This window comes from Theropithecus gelada, chromosome 11 (assembly GCF_003255815.1).
Source record: "Theropithecus gelada isolate Dixy chromosome 11, Tgel_1.0, whole genome shotgun sequence".
Taxonomy (NCBI): Eukaryota; Metazoa; Chordata; class Mammalia; order Primates; family Cercopithecidae; genus Theropithecus; species Theropithecus gelada.
Genome location: NC_037679.1, coordinates 50,631,357 through 50,648,759, shown reverse-complemented (window position 1 = coordinate 50,648,759; position 17,403 = coordinate 50,631,357).

The following is a 17,403-nucleotide window of genomic DNA, read 5'->3' as shown; positions in this document are numbered from 1 at the left end:
AAATGGACGCTAGGATTCAAACATTTATTTCCTTTAGCATATTTGTAGCCAATGATTACCTGCCGTAATCCACTTGGAACAAGGTTTCTGGAGTTTGATACATTTTGATACAGCATTAAAAACAAAAGTTCTCTTTCAGTCAAATACTTTTGTAGTAATAAATGTAATATTCTGGAGCAAAATGTTACACTGAAAAAATTATTAATAATTTACTGAGCACTTACTATGTGCAAAGCAACATGCCAGTGCTTACAAAATTCATTTCGATCTTTATAACAACCTCATAAAGAAGCTGTTTTTGATACTTTAAACAGGTTAGAAATTGAAACTTACAAGATTTAAGTAAACTGTACAAAGTCCCACACACAATATGACTCCAAAGTCCTTTGCCTTAACTTCTTCCCTCTATCTCTCACCATATGTGAAATTCCCTTGTTTTCAAGGGGCTAACATTCCAAATAGATATTGTTATTATTATTATTTTTCCTTGCTATTTCCATTCCCAGTTTGGCCTAAGACTTGGGTCTTCTCTAGCTTTGATTGCATGCAAAATGGGCCAAAGAATAATATGCATAAGGGAAAAAGAGTCTGGTGAAATTTTACTGACTTTATTGAGCATCTTAGTTCTTTAATGGAAGTATACTTCATATTTCAAAGGGAGGGTGTGTTCCCTGTGAATAATCTTTTGTCACACAGTGTTCCAAGGCCACAGTCAAATTAGGAGAACCAATATAATTGCACACATTTCCAACTAAAGTGTATTAGTCATGTTCTATTTCAGAAGAACCAGTTTTGGGGCAGGGAGAAAAACAAGAGGAGTGGCTGTACCCATTAAATGGTTTAATATGAGATATGGAAAGCAAAGGTGCAAAGTCAAACTCATAAAATAAAGTGGAATGGGGCTATATCTTCCACATTTTGTATTCTTCATAAACACCACATATGATAGCTACCTGCGTAGTACAAAATTAATTGTTCATTTTTATTCTAGAGCATTTGCAGCTTTTACTTTATTTTTTTCTCTCTCAGAAAATGAGTGTCATCTTCTGCATACTTAGAGTCATAGATCCAGTTAATATTTCTGATATTGTAAGTGTTAGACTATTTCGCTTGGCATATAATACTAAAGACCTAAACAAATAAATGATTATAAAAATAAATTTATTTCATGATTTGGGACCGAATGATAAAACCATCATTTTGTTAGAAAGCAACTCAGGCCCCTAAAATAACATTATACATCCAGAAGTATTTTTTGAATGTTCATTTGAAAAGAAAAAAACACGCACAATTGAGATTATTTTCTTGAAAATCTTTACAAAATTTTGATTCAATGTGTTTTCAAATGTTATGATGGGATCACTTTAGATTTATACTTACGATAAAAGGTATAGTTAGGAATTTTGACGAGATAGTTCTCCTTGTCACGTACTCTACTCTCTGGTTGGAATGCTTGCTTTAGTAATAATTGAAAAAATATTTTTTTCATGCAGCACAAAATTATTTATTATTATGGAGAAGCAGGAAGCCAGCTAGTAATATGGATGAGAAAACTTTACCTTATTAGGCAACAGAGTAGCTTCTTTCATGAAGATCAACATCCTCACATCCTGATAAACTAATCTGTCTTAGCAGGAAGTAAAAGGAAACTGGAAAGAGGATGCTGTCTTTATCTTCCACAAGCGTAATGTTATTTTTGTGATAGCAGGAGATGGAAGGGAGCCAGGGTGAGAAGAGGGAACCTGATTCTGCACTATGATTAGCTGAATGTAAGCTTCTTGACGTAAGACATCAAATACTATATGTATTTTATTCCTCATAATTCATTTGCAGAAGTTAGAAGTTGTGTGTGTATTTGCAGAAGTTAAATGTGTATGTGCGTGCGTGTGTGTGTGTGTGTGTGTGTGAAACCGTTCTTAATACTGGCAATTAGGTTTTTCTCATTAGAAAAATAAATAGAAATATAGATTTTACATAAAAACAATATCACAGCTATGAAAAGAAATATAATGACAAGCTTTATTTCAAGAAAATATAAAGATTCAAGAAACGTTTTTGTCAACATAAGATAAAACTGGAAGAGAAGATAAAGCATAAAAAGATAATAATGGAGGAAGAATGAGAAAAGTAACAAATTGTGAGAAGTTTATTACAAAATGGGTATTGATGGTTTCTTTAATTTCGTACTTTTGGAGTTATTTTGTGTTTTGTTGAAAGGTTTAGCTGTTTGAACAAATTATTGCCCTGACTGTGTATCAGTCAGATGTCTTTAGGGCAGTCATGGAAGTATTTGGCTCTGATCTACCTTTAAGAGAAAACCTGTCAAAAGGAACACAATTAGATAACAGCCTCCAGGTGCAAGTATGCCTCAACTTTGAACCAAGACCTATGATACCCAGACATTTTTCAGCCAATGAGTATGGCAGGGGTACAAGAGAACCTCAATTTTCAGGCACAAGACTCCTCAAAGAGCAGTCCTTCTAAAGGAGATCCCCATGATGTTGGCTGGGATTTCGTCAGAGCTGCAGTGCTGTGTGAGGCTCATCCTATCCAATCTTCTGGCTTCCTTCTCACCTTTCATAGGAGCCAGGCCTTTACCACAGTGTGAAAGCTTCCTTTGGATGTTCCTGCCTTCTTTGCCTTTACATGTTTCAAAAGTATTATTCTCTAATAATTTTTTTTTGCACTTGTAAGTCAATCTTGGCTTTCTCTTCCTAGAAAAACCAAGTGACATTAATTGATACTGGACACAATCTGTGATATCAGTGAATAAGTTGGAGTTATGCAAGTCGATCATTTGCCGCCAACCAGACAACCAGAATTCCTTTCAAGTGGGCGTGGGGTATGAATATTTTTTGGCACGAGACAATAGTTCAATTGGTAAAAATTTCATCAATGGTGATTTTGGAGAATGCCATGTTGCAGGTGAATGTCCTAACCAGGACAACATTCATGCATTTGAAAAATCCAGTGTGAGAAACACAGAAAGATAATGAAATTGACTAATTATTACTAAGTTGCATTTGTGGGACAATGAAAATTGAATACGTTGCATTTGTGTGATAATGAAAAATTGAGCATGGTTAACAAAAGCCCAAATGTAAACGTAAAAGCCAGAAGGCATCTTGGGTAGCCTATAAAGTGTTTTTATCTTTTGCAAAGAGAGAGAGTGGACATAGCTGAAGAGCAAATTCAGGATCTGCTGTTTAGGGCCACTGAGCTGCAAAGATGATTGGATGCTCATTGAGGAATTTTCTTAGGTTAAGGTCAGAGATCTACTTGGGAAAATTTGAGGGATGAAAACATCTGGGTAAATTTCCCCAAGGATCTACAACTTGAGTGCCTAAAGAATTGACTCGCCATTCTCTGTGAAGAGCTAGATATTTTCTTATGCAAGAAGATACTTCAGAGGCCACTTTCACGTAAGACAAATGGTATATTTATCAGGAATTACTCCCACTTTTTCTATAGGCTTCTAGGCTTAAAATCATGGTTAAATTCCAGCATAACCCAGTTGAGGGATAAAAACATACTGGGACTGATAAGTAAGAAAAGAGATAATCATTTCATTAAATTCAATAATTAGCTAGCGTGTGCTTTCAGGATTCAGAATAGTATCCATGAGATTGGATGTTTGAGTACGCCCTGGTTTGAATGCATCCTTCAAAATTCATGTGTTGGAAACTTAAGTCCCAATGCAACAGTGTTGAGAGGTGAGAACTTTAAGAAGTAGTTACATCATGAGGGCTGTGAACTCTGAAAGAGCCAATCCTTTAAGATGGAACCTGAGTGGCCAACTGGGCCTAAATTCAAAAGGGAGCTACGTTCCATTTGCTGGTCAGACATTACACATACACTCTTCATTCTTGGAAAAACCACATACTGGTGTAACTGTGAGACTCTCATATCTGCCTATTTCTGTTTATACTCCTGAGCCAATGGTTACCATCACTTTGATCTAATCAATAGCCTGTGACCCACAGTCAATCTTAACCTCAACCAGTTGAAACTAAGCAAGCTTGCATGCCTCGTTTGCACAGCATAGCATAGTGGGAACCTGAACAGGAACTTGTTCTATAAAGGACACCCCCTATCTTTGTTCTGGTAGAACACATCTTTGTTTTGTATTGAAGGCTGTGTATCCCCAGTTCACAAACTGCTTGTGGAAATAAAGCCTCTTTTAATCTAATACTTCTTTCTCAGTAGTTTTGTTAACAGGATTCTGTCCTCATTAATGCATTCGTACTATTATTGCAGGAATAAGTTTCTGACAAAAAGACAAATTTTACTTCCTTCCCTCTCTTTTGCATGTGCTCTCTTGCCCTTCTGCCTTCCCCATGGGTTGACACAGGAAGAAAAGCGTCACCAGATGTAAGCCCTCGATCTTGAACTTCCTAGCCTCCAAAAATGTATGAAATACCTGTTTCCTGTAAATTACCCAGTCTCGCTTATTCTGTTATAATAGCACAAGATAGACTAAAACAGAGTGCTTGCTCCCCAGGGCTAGAACTTATGAGTAGAAAATCAAAAGCTTTCTGTTTATTTTTTTTTTTTCTTTTTAAACCTGGGGGGCTTCTGTTGAAAGATGGGATTTAATGCCCTGACAAAGACCACAGAGCATGGGAAAGATTGGATGCTAGGGTAGGCCTCAGAAACCTGGAGAAAGGCTTGGTGAGTTGAAACGCCTGAACTGCTAGAGAAGGTAGTGGAGGCTTAAAGGGAGTAAAAGGAGGAGGAGTAAAGGCTCAGGAAGGTGAGTATACAATTTGTGATGCCAGGAAACCCAGCAGAGGAATATATTCCATGAAAGCCCAGTGGATGTGTAGCCCACAAAAGGTATAAGGAACATGCTGGTGAGACAGATACCAAATTCACTAATATTTTCTGTCATGACTCTTTTTTTGAAGGGCTGACAGTAGGAGAGACGGTCACATAGTTTAACTTGTTAATAGCAATGGAGATGATGGAGACCTGAAGACATTGAGCCTAGATGGCACTGCTTACCTGCTGGAAATTAGGAGGTTGCAATGACCATATATGGGTGTCATGAGTGGAGGCACACTGAAGAGTGTTTCATATCTAGAGAGTTTTATTCTTTTCCATGCCATCAGCAAAAAATATTTTTAAAAAGTTCTCATTCACATGGAACCTTCAACTATAAATTTACATTTTTGTCTCTTGACTATGTTAAGTCTCCTGCCCTCTGTCATACTCCAAAGAGATCCAAACTATGAGGCTATCCCTCAGAACATAGCCTTATTCCATTGCACTCAAACTGATCCAGGAAGAAATAGGTAGTAAGCTCAAAGCCTTGGTAGACATGGGCTCAGAGTGAGATAAAACCTTTGAAGAATAAGAGACTTGCCATTTCTGTTAAGATTTTAGGTATCCCATGTCCCCCAGTAAATAGGGTCATCCCCTTTAAAAAGTAAAAGATAAATTGATTTAGCTTGCATCCCTACCACAAAGTAAGAAGCAGAAAACTTTGTAGCTCTTCAAGCTCTGTATGCAAGCTATTCCATACCTAAGAATAGTCTTTGGCCCATATGCTGTGTAACACAAAAGGCTATCAGTTTTGAATAGAATGAGAACAGATAAAGGCTGTGTAGCAGATCCAGGTTACATTGCAAACATCCCTGCTGCTTGGGTCATATAATCCCACAGACTTTGTGCTCTTGGAGGAGTTGGTTGTGGATACAATTTGGAGTACATACTAAGAGCCAGTGGGAAAATTATAGCATTCATTTATTAAGTTCTGGAACAAGATCATTCCTCCTACAGTAGACGTATTAGTCCATTTCTATACTGCTATAAATAAATATCCAAGACTGGGTAATTTATAAAGGAAGAGGTTTAATTGACTCACAGTTCCACATAGCTGAGGATGCCTCAGGAAACTTAACAATTATGGCAGAAGAGGAAGCAAGTACCTTCATCACAAGGTGGCAAGAGAGAGAAGAATGAAGAAGGAACTTCTAAATACTTGGAAAACTATAGATCTCGTGAGAACTCACTGACTATCATGAGAACAACACGGGGAAAACCATACCCATGATCCAATCACTTCCTTTCCTTGACAGGTGGGGATTACAATTGGAGATGACATTTGGGTGGGGACACAGAGCCAAACTGCATCATTCCACCCTTGGCCCCTGTCAAATCTCATGTCTTTTCACATTTCAAAACCAATCATGTTTTCCCAACAGTCCCCTAGAGACTTAACTCATTTCATCATTAACTCAAAAGTCCACAGTCCAAAGTCTCATCTGAGGCAAAGGCAAGTCCTTTCTGACTATAAGCCTGTAAAATCAAAAGCTAGTTAATTACTTCCTGGATATAACGGGAGTACAGGAATTGGGTAAATGCTCCCATTCCAAATGAGAGAAATTGGCCAAACTAAAGGGACTAGCAGACCTATGCAAGTCTGAAATCCAGCAGGGCAGTCATTAAATCTTAAAACTTTAAAATGATCTCCTTTGACTCCATGTCTCACATCCAGATCACACTGATGCAAGAAGTAGGCTCCCAGGGCCTTGGGCAGCTCCACCCCTATGGCTTTGCAGAGTACAGCCCCACTCCCAGCTGCTTTCATGGGTGGTATTGATTGTTGTTTCTCCAGGTGCCTAGTGCAAGCTGTCAGTGAGTCAACAATTCTGGGGCCTGGAGGATGGAAGCAGTTCTCATAGCTTCACAAGGCAGTGCACTAGTGGGGACTGTGTGGGGGCTCCAACCACACATTTCTTTTCTGCACTGCCCTAGCAGAGGTTCTCCATGAGGGCCCCACACCCTGCAGCAGACTTCTGCATGGACATCCAGGCATTTGCCCACATCCTTTGAAATCTAGGAGGAGGTTCCCAAACCTCAATTCTCAAATTCTGAGCACCTGCAGGCACTACACTAAATGGAAGCTGCCAAGACTTAAGACTTGCACCCTATGAAGCAACAGCCCAAGCTGTACCTTGACCTCTTTTAGCCACAGCTGGAGCTGGAGCAGCTAGAACACAGGGCACAAAGTCCCAAGGCTGCACACAGCAGTACAGCCCTGGGCCCAGCTCAGGAAAGCATTTTTCTCTCCTAGCCTCTGGGCCTGTGATGGAAAGGGCTGCCACCAAGATGGCTGACATGTCCTGGAGATATTTCCCCCATTGTCTTGGTGATTAGCATTTAGCTCCTTTTTACTTAGGCAAATCTCTGCAACTCCCTTGAATTTCTCCCCAGAGAATGAGTTTTTCTTTTCTATTGCATCATCAGGCTGCAAATTTTCCAAATTTGTATGCTCTGCTTCTCTTTTAAATGTATGTTCCAATTTCAGATTGTCTCTCTCCAGTTTAAATTTCCACAGATCTCTAGTGCAGGGGCGAAATGCTGCCAGTCTCTTTGCTAAAGCATACCAAGAGTGACCTTTGCTCAAATTCCCAAGAAGTTCCTCATGTCCATCTGAGACCACCTCAGCCTGGAATTCATTGTCCACATGTGGGAATTACAGTTCCAGGTGAGAGTTGGGTGGGGACACAGAGCCAACCCCTATCAGTGGAAAATTATAATTCTTTCAAGGAATAGCTCCTCTCATGCTGCTGGGCATTGGTAGACACGGAATATTTGATCATCAAATCAAACAAGTGACCATACACCTTGAAATTTCCAATACAGGTGGCCCAGCAATAGTCCATCATAAAATTGAAATGATATATCTGGGATCTATCTAAATAGGGTCAGAGAGCGTGAATAGGCTGCATGAACAAGAAATCCAGGCTTTGATGTTGTTCATTCCAGTTGAACCAGTTTTCCTCCATCAGCATCCATCTGAGATAATGTGTAGGGATTCCATAAGACCAATGGAAGCAGAGAAAAAAACATGAACTTGTTTGTGGATGTGTGAGCTTAGAATATGGATATAAGCAGAAAATAGATGGTGGCTACATTATAGTCATAATTGGAAATGAATTTAAAAGAAAATGGTGAAGCGAAATTTTCTCAATATGAAGAACTTCAAATGGTGCATGTATTAGTTCATTCTCATAATGCTATAAAGAAACATCTGAGACTGACTAATTTATAAAGAAAAGTGGTTTAATTGGCTCACAATTCTGCAGGCTCTACAGGAAGCACAGGAGCATCTGCTCAGCTTCTAGGGATGTCTCAGGAAACTTTTACTCATGGTGGAAAGCAAAGTGGGGCATGCATCTTACATGGCAGAAGCAGGACTGAGAGAGAAAAAGGAGGTGATACAGACTTTTAAACAACGAAATCTCATGAGAACTCTATGAAGAGAACAATACCAAAGGGATGATGTTAAACCATTCATGAAGGATGCATCCCCATGATCTAATCACCTCCCACCAGGCCCCACCTCCAATATTGGAGATTACAATTAAACATATGATTTTGGTGAGGACAGAGATCCAAAGCAAATCAATGCACTTGGTCATTCATTTTGTTAAAAACAAGAAGTAGCCTGGGGTAAGGCTACAGATGGATTCATGGAAAGGGACCAATAGCCTGGTCAGCTGGTCAGGGAGAATCCTGAATAGGAAAGTACTGAAAGATAGGTAAAAGGAGATCATTTGTGGAAAGATGTTGATGGGTACATGAGAGTAAGCAAAAGTTAAAATTTATTTTATCATGTATTAATTTCCATTAAAAACCATTAATCACAGAAGAGGCACTCATCCATCATGTGTTAAAAGGTCTCAGGCAATTGATATTAGCCAATCTTCACCACTGGTCCCATGTTGAACTCCATGTTGGCTACCATGGCTACTCTGTTGATGTGCCCATTGAACTTGTTCTGGGGCACAGGGGTTCAACTAAAATGAATAGCATGGAATCCCGGGTCAATTATCAATTATCAACAGAGTAGCCATAGCGGCCAACGTGTAGTCCAAGCTTAGACCCAACAGCATGAATTTTTACTTACCAAGGTCATTCTAACTACTTCCACTTCTAAATGACTAATCCATCCACAGTAGAGAGCAACACTGAGCCCTTGTATGCCATTATTCCTTGAGAAGATCACCTTCCCACTTGGGTGAACATTGACTTGATTGAGCCCTTTCTGTATAGAAAGGGCCAGTGGTTTGTTATTCCAGGACTAGACACCCATTCTAGGTGGGTTTGCCTTTCTTGGCTGCAGATCGTCATCCAGCACCACTAACAGACTCAAAACTGCACAACATAATAAAAGATAGTTTACTTCACAGTAGAGAAGTACAGGTTGGGCCATAAAGACAGGATACATTGGTTGTATTTTATGCCACACCATTTAGACACTGATAGTCTGATAGAGCTTTGGAATGACCAACTGAAGGCTGAAGCTGCAGCACTAGCTTGGAGGCAATGCTCTGCAGTGACTACATGCAGGCTGAATAGACTATGAAGTCTATGGAGAAAGCCCTGGGTCAGAAAGGCTGAGAACAGCCTGGTCAGTGTTGGAGTTGTGATACTGGCAGCAGACTCAAACTACTAAAAGTCAGAAGTGAGCTGGGCTGAAACCACATGGTTTCACTGCTATATTTTACCAAACATTTAAAGAAGAACTAAGACTAATCCTACTCAAACTATTCCAAAGAATAGGAGAGGAGGGAATACTTCCAAACTTATTCTGTGAGGCCACTATTACCCCAATACCACAATCAGACAAAGAAACATCAAAAAAACACAAAACTACAGGCCAATCAATATCCCTGATTAACACTGATGCAAAAATCCTCAGCAAAATACTGGCAAACCAAATTCAATAACACATTAAACAGAACATTCATTATGACCAAGTGGGATTTATCCCAAGGAGGCAAGGATGGTTCAATACACATGAACTGATCAGTGTGATACATTATATCAACAGAATGAAGGACAAAAATCACATGATTATTTTAATTGATGCTTAAAAGGCATTTGCTAAAATTCAACATCCCTTCATGATTAAAATCCTCAAAAAAATTGCTTATAGAAGAAATATACCTCAACACATTAAAAGCCATATTTAACAGACCTACAGCTAGTGTTATATTGAATGGAGAAAAGCTGAAAGTCTTTCTCTAAGATCTGGAACAAGGTAGGGATGTCCACTTTTGCCACTGTTACTAAACATAGAACTGGCAGTCCTAGTTGAAGCAGTCAGACAAGAGAAAGAAAGAAAGGGCATCCAAATTGAAAAGGAAGAAGTCAATTTCCTTTTTTACAGATTACATGATCTTATATTTGGAAAAAACCTAAAGACTCTGCCAAAACTATTAGAACTGATAAACAAATTTACTAAACTTGCTGGATACAAAATCAACATACAACAATTAGTAGAATTTCTATATGCCAACAGTGAACAATGTGAAAGAGAAATCAAGAAAGTAATCCCATTTAAAACAGTTACAAATAAAATAAAATACCTGGGAATAAATTTAACCAAAGAAGTGAAAGATCTAGGCAATAAAAACTATAAAATGTTAATGAAAGAAATTTAAGAGGACACACAAGTCCTCAAGATATTTCATGTTTATGAATTGGGATAATTATAATTTATATTGCTACATATAATAATATAAATTATAAATATTAATAATATAATTATAAATATTAATAATTTATATTGTTATTATAAATATAAATATAAATAATATAAATAATAATAATTTATATTGCTACAATGTCCAACCTACCCAAAGTAATCTACAGATTTAATGCAATTCCTATCAAAAAAGCAGTGACATTCTTTGCAGAAATAGGGAAAAAAATTCTAAAATTTATAGGGACCCAGATAAGACCCAGAATAGTTAAAGCCATCCTAAGCAAAATGAACAAAACTGGAGGAATCAAATTACCTGATTTCAAGTCAGACTATAGAGCTACAATAAACAGCATAGTACTGGCATAAAACAGACACATAGACCAATGGAACAGAATAGAGAACCCCAAAATAAATCCATACATCTACAGTGAATTCATTTTCAACAAAGGAGTCAAGAACATACATTGGGGAAAGGACAGTCTCTTCAATAAATAGTGCTGGGAAAATTGAATATCCACCTGCAGAAGAATGAAAATTGACCTCTGACCCCTATCTCTCACCATATACAAAAATCGAGTCAGAATGGATTAAAGATTTAAATCAAGTACCTGAAACTGTGAAACTACTGAAATAAAACGTTGGGGAAACACTCCAGGACACTGCACTGGGCAAAGATTTCTTGAATAATACCCCACAAACACAGGCAACCGAAGCAAAAATGGGATCACATCAAGTTAAAAAGCTTCTGTGCAGCAAAACAAATAATCAACAAAGTGAATAAAAAATTCAAAGAATGGGAGAAGATATTTGTAAACTATTCACCTGACAAGGAATTACTCACCAGAATACTCAGCTATAAAAAAGAATGAGATCATTTCATTTGTAACAACATAGATGGAACTGGAGGACATTATGTTAAGTGAAAAAAGCCAGACACAGAAAGACAAACTTAACATGTTCTCACTCATTTATGGGAGCTAAAAATTTAAACAATTAACTAATGGAGATGGAGAGTAGAATGATGGTTACCAGAGGCTCTGAATGGTGAGTGGGGTGAGTGGGTATGGCTAATGGGTACAAAAATATAGTTAGATTGAATGAATAAAACCTAGTAGTTGACAGCACAACAGGATGATTATAGTCAACAAAAATTTATTGCACATTTAAAAATAATAGAGTATAAAGGGAATATTTGTAACAGAAAGAAATGATAAATGCTTAAAGTGATAGATACCCTATTTACCCTTATGTGATTGTTATGCATTACATGCGTGTACTAAAAATATCTCATGTACCCCACAAATATACACACCTACTATGTACCCATAACAAATTTTAGATTTAACTAAAAACAATGAAGTGGGCTGGGGTGATGTGACATATAGCATCAAGGCATCAAGTATTTGCATTAGGCTCTGTCCATGCTTGAGTTTTTGTTCTCCACCATGAAAACAGCATGTTTCAGAGAGTGGGTGCTTCTTCAGTCTAGATCCCAGAAAAAGACATGAGGAATACTATCAAGCTGAGTCCTATTGAGTGTAGCAGAGATGAAGCCAGTCCACACTCTCATATAATATAAGCAAAAACTAAATGTGTTATGCTATAGGGCTGAATGTTGATGTCCCCCTCAAAATTTAAATCTTCACCTGCAAGGTGATGGCATTTGGAAGTGTGGATTTTGGGAAGTAATTAGGTCAGGCGGGCAGGGCCTTCTTAAATAGGATTAGTGTGCATTTAATTTTTTTTTTTTTTTTTTTTTTTTTGAGATGGAGTCTCGCTCTGTTGCCCAGGCTGGAGTGCAGTGGCCGGATCTCGGCTCACTGCAAGCTACACCTCCTGAGTTCACGCCATTTTCCTGCCTCAGCCTCCCGAGTAGCTGGGACTACAGGTGCCCAACACCACGCCCAGCTAATTTTTCATATTTTTCGTAGAGACGGGGTTTCACCCTGTAAGCCAGGATGGTCTCGATCTCCTGACTTCGTGATCCGCCCGCCTCGGCCTCCCAAAGTGCTGGGATTACAGGTGTGAGCCACCGTGCCCGGCCTAGCATGCATTTAAAAGAGACCCAAGAGAGACCCCTCAACCCTTTTGCCATGTGAGGGTAGAGTAAGAAGGCTGTAAACACCAATATCTGCCAATGCCATGATCTTGAACTTCCTAGCCTCCAGAACTGTGAGAAATAAAGTTTCTGTTGTTATAGGCTGCACAATCTATGGCATTCTGTTCCAGCAACCTGCGCAGACTAAGATGTCATAAACCACTGATAATTTAGAGTTGTTTGTCATTGCACCAAGATTTGACTAATAAATTAACCATGATTTAAGTTGAGGATTGTATGGATTTATTATCTTATTCTTTCTATTTTTTTTTTTTTTTTTTGGCGCCAAAAGGAAGACATCAGTAGAAAATTTGGCTTTGCCTCACATAATAATATAGAATTCTAATGATAAACTTATGAATTAATGGGCATTTCAAAGTTTTTTTCTAGAAGAATTGAAGCATTTTCTTTTATATATAATAGATTATATCAGGTATACAATAAGGTATAAGGTGTCTTGATATATACATCATGGAAAGGTTACTTGACTTTTTTTACAGTTTTATCTAGACAGGGTGCCTTGGTTTGCCATTATATTTTCAACTTCAAAAACATTTCATAAAGAGTGTTCCAGAAACTTTATATACTTAAAACATAATACCTCTAAAAACAATTTAAAAATATGTCATAAGGGTGCTTGGAAAAGCAGTAATTCATGTCAAAGGCTATATTTTTGCTACTTTTGAAAATGTTTTCGTTGTAAATCTCTTCAAAATTTATTTTTATGAAAGAAAATACTCATTTAAAATCAACAATCGTAAACAATTGTTTCATTCATTTAGTAATATTTGAAATACTAAAAAATAAACTCAACAAATTATAGTTTTTAAGGAGATAAGGACAGTAACTCAGTTGATAACTAATAAATCTGCAGAAATAGAGAAAATCTGAACACAGTAGACAGAATAGAATTTTAGAGACCATTTCAGCCTGTTTCTCAGTATGTTTAATAATTATTTCAAAAACAATTTATTATCTCTATATGAAATTTAAGTGGATAGCAATGTTGTTTTTTTCCTTCAATCACTAAACAAGGACGCAACATGAAATGGCACTGGGTAATTTGAATAAGGCAATTTTTTCCTGTAGGGACAAGTAAACTTTTAACACAGTGTTGTTTTCCCAGTTGCTTTCATCAGATAAAAGCGCCTTCCCACTCTCCTCCACACTCTTTTAAAACCTCATGACCTAGTTTGGGGCCAAATTTAATCTCTCTAAATACTACTTAAGAACTGGGGAGAAACGATCAAGCAGAAACTTTTGCTTAATGTTCTCAATGCACTTGAGAGTTTGAAGCTCAAAATCCACCCCAGCTGCTTGAAGTTCAGCTCTCACAAATTTCCCATGGTCACTGCTCCTGCGGAATTCTTTTTGGTTCCCATGTCCCTTCCTCCTTGTATCTGTACAGGGTCTTGTGATCATGGTTCTGTCATACTAAGGTGACCAACCTAGTTCTCATTTGCCAGAAACTTTCCTGGTCTTAAAACTGGATATCTGGTGTTCCCAGTAACCCCTTAAGACAGGAGCAAATCAGGACAATTGTTACCCTAACCCAGTTCATCTCCAGTTCCATATTTCCTGTTACTCAATACACCTTCAGTAGTAGAATCTGCTGTGGTGTAAGAAAGAAAAGAAAAGGAAGACTAAATGAGGACATGATAATGAAAGATAATAAGGAAGATTTTAAAAGTTAAGAATAAGAGGAAGGAATGGAGGCAAAATTCCGCCCCTGCTAACGATCAGCATCTCCTCCTTCACAGCTGGTTCTTCTCAATTCCTTTTTCCAGTTATCTTATCATCCCCCCTCACACCCACATTTGTTCTGAGCAGTTTCTTCTCCCCATCCTCCCTATCCCCTTTCCAGAAGTGGTAGTTGAGAATACTAGCCCTGGAGCCAGAATACCTGGATTCAAATTCAACTTCTCCAAGTTGAGTGCTGTGTATAAGCTACTCACCCTCTTTGTCCTCATTAACTCTGTATGAAAGTAGTGACTATCTCATACGATTGTGGCTAAATGAGTTAACACATGGAAAGCATACAGAGCTGAATAATTATCAATGTCAAATATCATTATCATTGTTCCCCAACTCAGGGTCCACTACAAAAGCCCTTTAGGAGTCTTAGCACTCCATGCCAGGCTCTCACAGGCTGGCCTCAGCACCTCACCACAGCGTAGCACTGTTTCAATGAGCAACTGATTTGGACTTCTAAATGACCTACAAATAAACTCTTGGAAAAGAACCTGTTCATAAGCATGAGATTGCCCGTAGGTCAGATAAAATTGATATTGCTTTTGTCATTTACATACATTGTTGCTGGAAATGATTATATCTACCAGCAAAAATCTGATGTGAGCTGGTTGTTCATATATTTTTAATTTGTGTACTCAAAATGTTGAAATAACATTCAAAGTCATAGATGCTTATCTGAACTGAACCCAAAATATTCTGAGGTTTAAATATCAGTTATAGTCATCAGAGAACTATAGCTAGAAAAGAGAAATCTTTGCCTGAAAAAAAGAACTGAGATTTATTTTTAGTATTTATCTTGAGAAAAGCTACCTCTAGATCTACAAACTATACAACATGTATAGATAGATTCAGAAATATTTTTGCCTCAATGAAAATTAGGTTAAAATTATAAGTCCAGAATAATGAATAGTCACCCTAGAGGTATGCACTCAGTGGTTTCAGGACATTTATGATCTATAAAACTAATGAAATTTCTAAAGATGACACAATTTTGAGGTAAGAAAGAGGAAATTCCATAGTACTTGGGATGGGACTTGGGATAATGGAGATGATGGGAGCTTCTTGAGGTGCTCTAGAAGATAATTCTGGATAATTCTAGTGGTAGAGTAGAGGAATAGGTAGCATAGAACCTAAAGCTAGCTGTACAAGCTAGATAAATCCACACTGGGACAAATAGGGATTAAAACTAGTAGAGAACCAATCCACAGAGCTAAGTAAATTTTATAGAAAAAGGCAGGCACAACTACAGAATGACTCCAAAGACTGGAGCTTGCTAAAACCCTCTAAAGATGGATCTGGAGAGCTTGTGGGTAGAAAAATGTATAAGCTGCATTTCTAATAATATTTGGGCATTAAAAATCATGAATTGAGTCTTCTACATATTAAAATACCACCACATTTTTTAGTTTTGTAGACAGCAAGTACACGTTTTAGATTTTAGATGCAGACATGGGAGCTAAATGTAGCGTGTCTGTAGGATAAGAAACATAAAAGAACAAACGTAAAAACCTGACTGATGTATCAGGGAAGACAAGGCTGTTTGTCCTTAATTTAAGAAAGGAATTTGAGGAGAAATAAAGACTGCACAAGAAATACTGGAACCTGCAACCTGCATCTGTAGCTACATTAAGCTAAATGGGGGTAGAGGAGGGGTTGATGTAATGAATTCTTTACTGTTTGATTAATTTAAAAAAATATTTCATCAAAACAATTTTACATATAGGCAAATAACTGGTGAATGTCTTACTCCTACTGGTTTGCTTTCAATGTGGACATAGCTCTAATTTTATTTCACATTAATCCCTAAAATCAAATCTTTCTGCACCAGCATGCCTCCCCCACTGCCACTACTCCCATGCCCCACCTGATTTTACTCTCACTTTATTTCACAATGGTTGTGCATATGCTGTTTCTTCTTTTTGAACTCTCTTACCTCTTGTTCTGATCTTTAACTGCCCTTCAAGTTCCAAGGTATCTTTTATCTGTCAAGCTTTCATTAGACTGCACAAAGGCTCATCTACAATCCTTCTAGTGTTTTGTATATAGGTCCATCATCAGCAGACAACGATGGAACTGGCACCTGGTGCACAAGCATCCCCTAGTTCTATCCCTGCAATGAAGCATGTACTTGTCTGTCTCCTCCAGTAGACCAGAGGCCTCTCAAAAGCAATCATAGTTCGATTGCTTTGCTGCACTTCTATCACATAGTACAGGACCTGACAGAAGATTTGCGGAGAAGGATTCTGATGTGGAGCCTGTTCTGAGGGGGAAAGAGTTCCATGATCAATTAGTGATGTCTGCTGCGGGAGTAGGAAACTGGGAATGGCAGTACCTATCCCACACCTTTGCTCTTTTATCATAGGCATTCTGTAATTGTTTATTCAGAGAACAAATACATGAGCAAACTTGATGTAATGTTTCTTGCAATGTATATAACAATATTAGCTAAAATAGACTTTACTTCATTTCACAGCCTCTGATCCCAAGGACCACAAAACACATTGAGTATTTTTTATGTTACTGATCACTCCCTTTTAGTTTTGAATGTAGGTATTCATTTCCCTTACAAGGGAATTTGAGACCCAGGATCCATAAAGACATCATGCATATGCATAAAGCAAATGTGATCTCCATGGTACCAAATACACAGGGTGTCTGTTTTCTTCAGTAACTTGATTCAATGGTTTTACATTGCCTTAAGATTACATGGTCAGTCAGAAGTAGGGCTTGGATGTCTGACTATTTTCCCCACAAAGAGAAAGACAATATAATTTATAGTCCATACTTAGGACACCTTTGAGAGTGAATGGGGTGCTACTAATTATGTTGTAACAAGAGATGTAAACAAAAACCATTCTGGGACATGTGCAATGTATAGTCACCCTACTCTATAGAACTGTGGCTCTAATTCTCCTATGGGCTACATTAAGTTGTTTGATTAATATACACCCAAAACTGTAATTCCAATTGATTACCTGTGGTTCTTGGGGCACCGCATTGAGAAAGATATTAAGGCCACTTCCAGATTTCACAGAAAAGGGTGCTGTGTTTC